Here is a 9,936-nt window from a genome sequence, read left to right on the forward strand (position 1 = left end):
CTCCTGCCTCAGCCTCCCGAGTAGCTGGGACTACAGGCGCCCGCCACCTCGCCCGGCTAGTTTTTTGTATTTTTTAGTAGAGACGGGGTTTCACCGTGTTAGCCAGGATGGTCTCGATCTCCTGACCTCGTGATCCACCCGTCTCGGCCTCCCAAAGTGCTGGGATTACAGGCTTAAGCCACCGCGCCCGGCCTATTTTTAATTTTCAAAACATTTTATTTGGAAATAAATTACAGCAATAGAAATAAATAGTGTTTATATAATGCCAATATATCCCTTAACCAGATTTACCTATTGTTAATGCGTTATGCCGTTTGCTTCAATATTTATCATCATTCTCTCTCTCTGATACTGTTACCAGTTTTAGTAAAATTAACATTGATACAATAATTTTATCTAATATAATGCCCATATTTCAATTTTGTTATGTGCTTTGATAATGTTTTTTACTCACTTTTTCCATTTAAGGACCTCTTTTAGGATTAGGTATTGCATCTAATTGTTATTTCTTTAACCTACTTCCAGTGGGAAGAATTTTCACAGCTTTTATTATATTTTTATGACACTGGCATTTTTCAAGAATTCAGTATCACTTCCTTTTAACACAACGTTCCTCATTTCAGGATGGTTGACACTTCCTCATGATTAAAATCAATATACGCATTCCAGGTTGGAACAGAAGAAATGCTGTATTCCTCTGAGGACATTACTTCTGAAGGTACGTGTTGCATGCCCATCTGCTCCTCAATAGTAATATTAATTTGGATCAAAGCAAGCATCATTGATGATCTCATCCAGTTTATTATTGTATGGTTGTAATTATTTTCTCTTGCAACTACAGAGTCTGAGGGAGAAACTTTAAGATTATGTAGATAACTTTGGTTGGTCCTCATCAAATTTCCTCCCTACATTTTGCCCTCATTGGTAATGCTCGTTTGAAATTATTTTTATCCTGATGGCACTAAATGGTGATTTTCTGCCTCCACCTTTCCCATCATATTTTCCTAAAGGCTCTAGGGATTCTACTGTGAGAGCCCTCTCTTCTCCACTATTTATGTATTTATTCAAATAGTTGGTTAGTTATCTATTTGTTATTAGTACAGACTCATGGATTCCTGTGTTTTCAGTGGTCTATAATTAATTGCTGTCCGTATTTATTTTGGTGGTTAAATTGGCTTAGATTGAGCCAGTGGGAGCTCCTTTCCACTTGTAACAGACATCCATTGTTTTTGTAGTTGTTGGTTGTTTTAGCATTTACTTACTTGAGGAATAACAGCACGTTCCAGGTTCATTTTGCTCCTACTTGTTTTGTTATGATGTACATTGGTTTTCGTCCATGGTTCCTGGCTCATAGCTCCCATAGTTCTTGTTATAGTCTTTTGTTACAATGTTCGGTGTGTTAAGCCTCAGAGGCAGGCCTCTACCTTTCTCCTGCCCTCCTTTTATCTGCTCCAAGGTAGGACTCGGGGTCTTAAGAACCTCCCAGGAGAGAGTCCCACGCTATACCCTAGGGGGAGGAATGTTGATGTCCTGAGTTCTCCATGAAAAAAAAAAAGGAAGAAAATCAAGAAAACTGGGTTCAGAGAGCTTCTGGATAGCTCAACACATGGGGATTCCTGGAAGGTGGCTCATTCAGGGAGGTCATGGAAGCTCCCTGCCGCTTCCCCAATACCTCGCCCTATGCGTCTCTGCATCTGTACCCTTTGCAATGGCCTCCATAATGAACCAGTAAAAGTAAGTGTATTCCTGAGTTTTATGAGTCCCTCCTGCAAATTAATCGAACCCAAAGAGGGGGTCATGGGAACCCCAACTTGAGGCCAGGTGGTCAGAAATTCTGGACACCTACTCTTGTGACTGGCATGTGTGAGGATCAGTCTTGGGGACTGGTGTCCACTTTTGGTGTCTGTGAAAACAATTCCACGCATATGGTAACAGAAATCTTCTTCCGTGTTGATGACTGTTACGGTGTGAGAGCAGAGGAGAAGCACAGTTTGAGTTTTCCCTGCATACTACCCGACCACAGGCCTGGAGTCAGCCATATGTCTGAAGAGCTGTCCTTCTATTTGGTGGGGAATGGTACTAGAGACCAAGATGTTATTGGTTTATGATATATGTCAATTTCACCTTTCTAAACGAATTATTTCTGTAACCTTTTTTTTTTCCTTATGAGAACCAGAATATCTCCCTAATATAAGTCCGTGGCAATTTCAGAATTAGCTTTGAGATTATATTAACAGAACCCTTTATTATTTTAGTATGTATTTTACTCAGACCCAGTGATTTGAATTCATTTTCTATTGCTGGATACTCTTTATTAGATTATACATTTTGAATTTCAATATCTTCATTATAGTATACTTGTCTTTTTTGTTTTAAATGCATTATGTTTCATAATGGGAATGCAAACAAAATACCATACATATTAGGGTTCTTGAAAGGGATAGAACTGATAGGATACATATAAATATTAGTATGAAGAGGAGTTTATTAGGAGAAATGACTCACACAATCACAAGGGAAAGTCCCACAATAGGCTGTCTGCAACCTGAGGAGCAAGGAAGCCAGTCCAAGTGCCAAAACCTCAAAAGTAGGGAAGCCAACAGTGCAGCCTTCAGTCTGTGGCTGAAGGCCCAAGAGTGCCTGACAAATCACTGGTATAAATTCGAGTCTAAAACCTGAAGTACTTGGAATCTGAGGTTTGAGGGCAGGAAGCATCCAGCATGGGAAAAAGATGAAGGCGAGGACTCAGCAAATCTCCTCATTCCACTTTCTTCTATCTGTTTTATTCTAGCCATGCTGGCAGCTGGTTAGACGGTATCCACTCAGACTGAGGGTAACTCGGCCTCTCCTAGTCTACTGACTCAATGTTAATCTCCTTTGGCAACACCCTCACAGACACACCCAGGAACAATACTTTGTAGCTTTCAATCCAATCAAGTTGACACTCAATATTAACAATCACGCCCTATGATTTGATTAGCTTTTTATTTTGGGCATCGTTACACACATACAATAAAATTCCCAAAGTATATAACTGAATGAAATTTTACAAATTATGTATACCTGTGCAACAATTTATATCAACATATAAAAATTTACAAACAACTTCAAAGCTGCCCTTATGTACTCTGTTATTACTCAAAATATTCATTATTTCTGTTGACAATGTTTTTTACTTTTCATTGTACAAAATTTATACTTCTTTTCTAAATTTATTTCTATTTCATTTTTTGATATTATTGTGAATAGACCTGTTTTCTAAATAATATTTTCAATTATTTAGTGTCAGCATATAGAAGTACAATAGATTTTTGTGTATTAATCTTGTATCCTGAAATCTCAGTAGACTCATTTATTACTTCTACTCTTTGTTTTTATTGGTAGATTTCTCAGATTTTCTATATACAATATAATTTCATACTTATACTAGATAGTTTTACTTTTTCCTTTCTGATCTGGATGCTTTATTTATTTGTTTATTTTTACTTGTATATTTGCTTTGGCTGGCATTTCTAGTACAATAATATGTGAAAGTGGCAAACTAGCCATGTCTTGTTCCTTATCTTAGTCGGAAAGATTTCAGTCTTTAACCGTTAGTTGTAGCATTAGTTGTAGGTTTTCTGTAGATGCCTGTATTAGTCTGTTCTCATGCTGCTAATAAAGACATACCTGAGACTGGGTAATTTGCAAAGGAAACAGGTTTAATGGACTCACAGTTTCACATGGCTGGAGAGGCCTCACAATCATGGCTGAAGGAGGAGCAAAGTCACATCTTACGTGGCAGCAGGCAGGAGGGCATGTGCAGAACTCCCCTTTATAAAACCATCAGATCTCATAAGACTTATTCACTATCACAAGAACAGCATGGAAAAACCTGCCCTCATGATTCAATTACCTCCCACCTGGTCCCTCCCATGACACGTGGGGATTATTACAATTCGAGCTGAGATTTGCTTGGGGACACAGAGCCAAACCATATCAATGCTTTTTAACAAATTAAGGAAGTTTTGTTGCATTCCTAACTTTCTTAGGGTTTTTATCATGAAAGCGTGTTGGATTTTGTAAAATGTTTTGTCTGTGTCTATTGAGATGATCATGCGGTTTTTGTTCTTTATTCTATTAATATTATGTATTACATTGATTTATTTTCATGTGCTTAACCAGTCTCACACTTCTGGGATAAATCTCACTCGATTGTGGTATATACTTCTATTTATATATTGTAAGATTTACATGTTATTGGGGATTTTTTTTTACATCTAAATTCATAGGGATGTTGTTTCGTAGTTTTCTTTTCTTGTAATGCGTTAGTCTGTTTTGGGTGTCAGAGACATACTAACCTCATGAAACGAGTTATGAAGTGTTTTCTCCTCTTGTGTATTTTGGAAGAGTTTGTTACGAGATAGTATTAATTAGTCTTTAAATATTTGGTAGAATTCATCAGTAAATTCAACTTTTTTTGTGGTAGGCTTTTGATTTATTTTTTACATTATTGCTTTAATCTCTTTACCTGTTTTAGATCTATTCAGACTTTCTATTTCTGTTTTGAATTTCAGTATGTGTAATTGGATTATGCTTTGTTAAAGCTCTATATTTCATTATTGACCTTCTGTCTAGTTACTTTCTCTATTATTGAAAATGGGGTATTAAAGCCTTTTGCTACTATTGCTGAAATGTTTATTTTTCCCCCTTCAGTTATGTTAGTTGTACTTCATGTATTCTGTTATCTGCTGTAAGGTATGTATGCATTTATAATTATTGTGTCTTCTTGATTGATTGACCTTTTATCATTATATATATCCTTTTTCTTTCTTTTTTTATTTTTTTTCTTTTTCTTTTGAGATGGAGTCTTGCTCTGTCGCCCAGGCTGGAGTGCAGTGGCGTGATCTCGTCTCACTGCAACTTCTGCCTCGTGGGTTCAAGCAATTCTCCTGCCTCAGCCTCCCGAGTAGCTGAGATTACAGGCACACACCACCATGCTGGGCTAATTTTTGTGTTTTTAGTAAAGACGGGGTTTCACCATGTTGGCCAGAATGGTCTTGATGTCTTGACCTCGTGATCCGCCTGTCTTGGCCTCCTAAAGTGCTGGGATTACAGGCGTGAGCCACCGATCCTGGCCCATAGAATCCTTTTTCTATCTCTTGCAACAATTTTTGCCTTAAAATCTATTTTATCTGATTATAATACAGCGACTCCAACTCTGTTTTGGTTTACTGTTCTCAGGGAATGTTTTTTTTCTATCCTTTCACTTTCAATCTCTTTGGTTCTTTAAGTCTAAAGTGAGTTACAGACATCATATTTGGATCATTTTTAGAATCCATTCTGCTTTCTGTAGACTTTAACCTAATTTCATTAAAGTTTAATTGCTGATGAAAAAGAACCTAACTTGTGCCACTTTGCTGTTTATATTCTATACATCTTATGTCTTTTTGCGCATGTAGTTAATTTCTCCATTAGTACCTTCTTTTGTGTTAATAGATATTTTCCAGTCTATTATTGTAATAACATTTTAATTCTTTTGTCATTTCTTTTACTCAACAGTTTTGAGTTATTTTCCTAGGGATTATAATCAACATCTTAATTTATATCAACCCAGTTCAGATTCATGCCAGCCTAGTTTTTTTTTTTTTTTTTTTTTCTTCTTTTCTTTTCTCTCTCTCTCTTTTTTCTTAAAGTTGGAGTCTTCCTCTGTCACCCAGGCTGGAGCGCAGTGGCACAATTATAGCTCACTGCAGCCTCGAACTCCTGGGCTCAAGCAATCCTCCCACCTCAGCTTCCTGAGTAGCTGGGACTACAGGCATGTACCACAGCACCCAGCTAATTTTTATTTTTTGTAGAGACAGGGTTTTGTTATGTTGCCTAGGCTTGTCGTGGACTCCTAGATGCAACTGGTCCTTTGCCTTGCCCTCCCAAAGTGCTGAGGTTACAGATTTGAGTCACTGTGCCTGGCCTAGTTTCAATAGTGTACAAAAAGTTGCTCTTATATAGTTCTGTTCCTCTATCTTTGTATTATTATTGTAATAAGTTTCATCTTTATACACTATGTGCCTATAGACACAGATTTATGATTTTTGATATACGCAGTTGTCTTCTAAATCAGATAGGAGAAAAATATTACAAATAATAGATTTGTACTAACTCATATTTACCTATTTAAAAACATTTATTGGTGCTCTCTATTTCTTCATGTGGATTCGAGTTACTCTTTAGTCTCTTTTCATAGCAGCCTAAGAGACTGGCTTTAGTGTTTCTTATAGGGTAGGTCAGCTAGCAATTGCTTCTTTCAGTTTTTGTTTATCTAGGAATGTCTAAATTTCTTTTTCATTTTTGAAAGATAGTTTTACTATCCTGTTAAGTAAGTTTTGCTTGGTTGACAGTCTTTTCACTTTTAACATACAGTTCCCACTGTGCTGTGGCCTCCATGGTTTCTAGTTAGATAACAGCTGTTGACCTTATTAAGAATTCCCTGTATGTAATCAATCACTTCTTTCTTTGTTTTGCCACTTTCAAGATGATTTTTTGCCTTCCAATAGTTTGATTATGATGTGTCTAGTTGTAAATTTGCTTGTGTTTATTCTACTTGGAGTGTATTGAGGTTCTTAGATATGTAGACTCATGTTGTTGATTAAATTTGGGAAGTTGAATGGTCATTATTTCTTTAAATATATATATTTTTTACCCTTTCTCTCATTTGTCTCCTTCCGTGACTCCCATTATGGATATGTTGTTATGCTTGGTGATGGCCAACAAGTATCTGATACGCTGGTTTTTTTTTTTTTTTAATTTCTTCTTTTTTTTTTTTCTGAGATTGGACAATCTTAATTGGCCTATCTTCAAGTTCACTGATTTCTTCTTCTCCCTGCTTAGATCTGCTGTTGAGATCCTCTACTGATTTATAAATTTTACTTATTATACCCTTTCAGAACTTCTATTTGGTTATTTCTTCTATTATTTCTATCTATTAATACTCCACATTTGGTCATATATTATTCTCATACTTTCATTTAGTTGTGTAGTTCTTTGTTAATTTTTAAAATAACTGATTTAAAGTCTTTTCTAGTAAATCCAATATATGGTATTCTCTGGGAAGGTTTCTTTTGACTTTCTGCCTCCCCTTGCATATGGGCCATATTTTCTTCTTTCTTTGCGTGTCTTGTAACTATTTGTTAATACTAGACATTTAAAAAATACAGTGTGATAACTCTGGAAATCAGATTGTTCCCCCTCCTCAGAATTTGTTGTTGTGGTTGTTTGCTGTTCTTGTTATTGTTACTGTTTGTTGTTTAGTGACTTATCTGAACAAATTCTGTAAAGTTTATACTCCTTGTGTTATGGACACTGAATTCTCAGCTCTGCTTACCTTAGTAGTCAGCTAGCGTGGGATAGCGATTTCATTAATTGCCTGGAACCAATATATCTTCCAGTCTTTGCTGAGGGGTTCTTTTCTTGGGTTGAAGCATTTCTTGAACACTCAGTCAGATACTTTAAAACTCTTCCTTAGCCCTCACTTTTTGCTTACAGAAAAACTTGTGCTTAGACAGCAGTGACAGCTTAGAACTTTCTGAGGTCTTTCCCAAGTATACATACAGTTCTGAGCCTGTTCACTGCTCTATATTTTCACATCGCCTTCTAGATTCCCAAAGATGTGTTAGAGTTTGTCAAAGTCCCTTTTGGACATCTAATTTCCAAGATTTTTCTGTTAACCTTTTTGTTAGTCTATGGTTTACTCCATCTTATTCACCACCTAAGATGCCACAACATTCAATTGTCTCTAACTGTTTTTATAAAATTCTCCTGGCAAGAAGGCTGTTCAAGTCAGGTCAAATTAAGACAACTTTGTGAGTGGGTTCTTTTGGGAACCACCAGAGATGACAAATTATAACAGTTCTTTGGGAATGCAACTTTGTACTGCCTCTGAACTTTTTCTTCTTCCTCCATGGACTGTCAGACTGCTGGTTTTTACCATGATTGTGATCTATAGATGTCCAAAGTTACACCAGGACTGAAAAAAGGTATGAAGATAGATTTAAGTTAAAATACAACAAAATTCACTTTCCTTATCAAGATATTGTTTTTTCCTTGAATAAATATTCCCTGTTTTGCTGCAAGTCTGATAATTTCCAGAGCTCTGAAAAGTTGATTTCAACCATTTTTTTCTGTAGTTCTTATTGCTTTTATAAAGAAGAGGAGTTTTACAGGTTTGTGTTGTCATTTTTTTGCTGGCATCTCATTTTTTAAAAATAATAAATTTTATTTTTTAGAATAGTTTTAGGTTCATAGCGCAATTGAGCTGCAAGCAGAGTTCCCACATAATTCCTGCTCCCACATGTGTACAACCTGCTCAACTATCAACATCTTGCATCATAGTTTTACATTTGTTGCAAGAGATGAACTTACACTGATACATTATTACAAAGTACATTAGGATTCACTAGTTGTTGGAAATTTTATGAATTTTTTGAAATTTATAATAACATGTATTCGTCATTGTAGTATAATACAGAATAATTTTACTCCCTAAAAATCAACTGTGCACTGTCCATTCATCTGTCGACCCTTCCTGACCCCTGGCAACCACTGATTTTTTCAGTGTCTCTATGGTTTTCCCTTTCCATAATAACATATAGTTGGAATCATACAGTATGTAGCCTTTCAAAACTGGCTTTGCAAACCTAGAAACATGCATTTAAGTTTCCCCTGAGTCTTTTTACAGCTTGATAACTCATTTCTTTTTAGTGCTGAATAATATTCCATTGTCCAGCTGTACCACAGTTCATTTCATTCATCTACTAAAGGACATCTTGGTTGCTTCAATATTTTGGCAATTATGAATAAAGCTGCTATAAACAGCTATGCTCCAGTTTTGGTGTGAGCATATATTTTGGATTCATTTGCATAAATACCATGGAGCGTGATTTCTGGATCATATGGTAATGCTATGTTTAGTTTTGTAAAAAACTGGGAAACTGTTTTCCAAAGTGGCTATAGCATTTTGCATTCCCACCAGCAACAAAAGGGAGTCCCTGTTGTTCCACATCCTTGCCAGCATTTGGTGTTGTCCATGTTTTGGATTTTAACCATCCTAGTAGGTATACAGCGGTAGCTCATTGTTTTAATCTGCAATTACCTAATGAAATATGTTGAACATCTTTTTATATGCTTATGTTCCATCTTTATATCTTCTTTGGTAAAGTATCAATTCAGGTTTTTTACCCCTGTTTTAATTGAGTTGTAACATTTCTTTTTTTCTTTTTTTTTTTTTTTTTGAGACGGAGTCTTGCTCTGTCCACCAGGCTGGAGTGCGGTGGCGCAATCTCGGCTTACTGCAAGCTCCGCCTCCCGGGTTCCTGCCATTCTCCTGCCTCAGCCTTCCGAGTAGCTGGGACTACAGGCGCCCGCCACGGCGCCCGGCTAACTTTTTTTTGTATTTTTAGTAGAGACGGGGTTTCACCGTGGTCTCGATCTCCTGACCTTGTGATCCGCCCGCCTCGGCCTCCCAAAGTGCTGGGATTACAGGCATGAGCCACCGCGCCCGGCCAAGTTGTAACATTTCTTATTGGTGAGCTTTAAGAGAACTTTGTATATTTTGGTTAAAAATCTTTCATTAGGTGTTTCTTTTGTAAATATTGTCTCCCAGTCTGTGTCTTGTCTTCTCATTACCTTGACATTGTCTTTAACAGAGCCAAGTCAAAGTTTTCAATCTGAATGAAGTTCACTATATTTCTTTTTTTTTTTCATGTATTGTGCCTTTGATGTTGTACCTAAAAAGTCATCACCATACCGAAGGTCATCTAAGTATTTTTTCTATGTTATTTTCTAGAAATTTAATAGCTTTAAAATTTTACATCTGGGTCTATAGGGCATTTTGAGTTAATTTTTGTAAAGGATGCAAGATCTGGGTCTAGATTCTTTTTTTTTTTTTTTTTTTTTTTTTTT

General features: G+C 36.4%; 1 long non-coding RNA gene across 3 annotated transcripts in view; it reads left to right on the forward strand.

Moving 5' to 3' along the window:
- LOC108543153 (uncharacterized) overlaps positions 1 to 9,936 on the forward strand; it is a 217,858-nt gene that overhangs the window by 8,315 nt on the left and 199,607 nt on the right. For all 3 annotated transcript variants that reach the window (XR_001889497.1, XR_001889498.1, XR_001889499.1), the window contains exon 2: positions 624 to 718. This is a non-coding gene — a long non-coding RNA (uncharacterized LOC108543153). The remainder of the gene's footprint in view (positions 1 to 623; positions 719 to 9,936) is intronic.

Source organism: Rhinopithecus bieti, unplaced genomic scaffold, assembly GCF_001698545.2.
Source record: "Rhinopithecus bieti isolate Rb0 unplaced genomic scaffold, ASM169854v2 scaffold_21726, whole genome shotgun sequence".
NCBI lineage: Eukaryota > Metazoa > Chordata > Mammalia > Primates > Cercopithecidae > Rhinopithecus > Rhinopithecus bieti.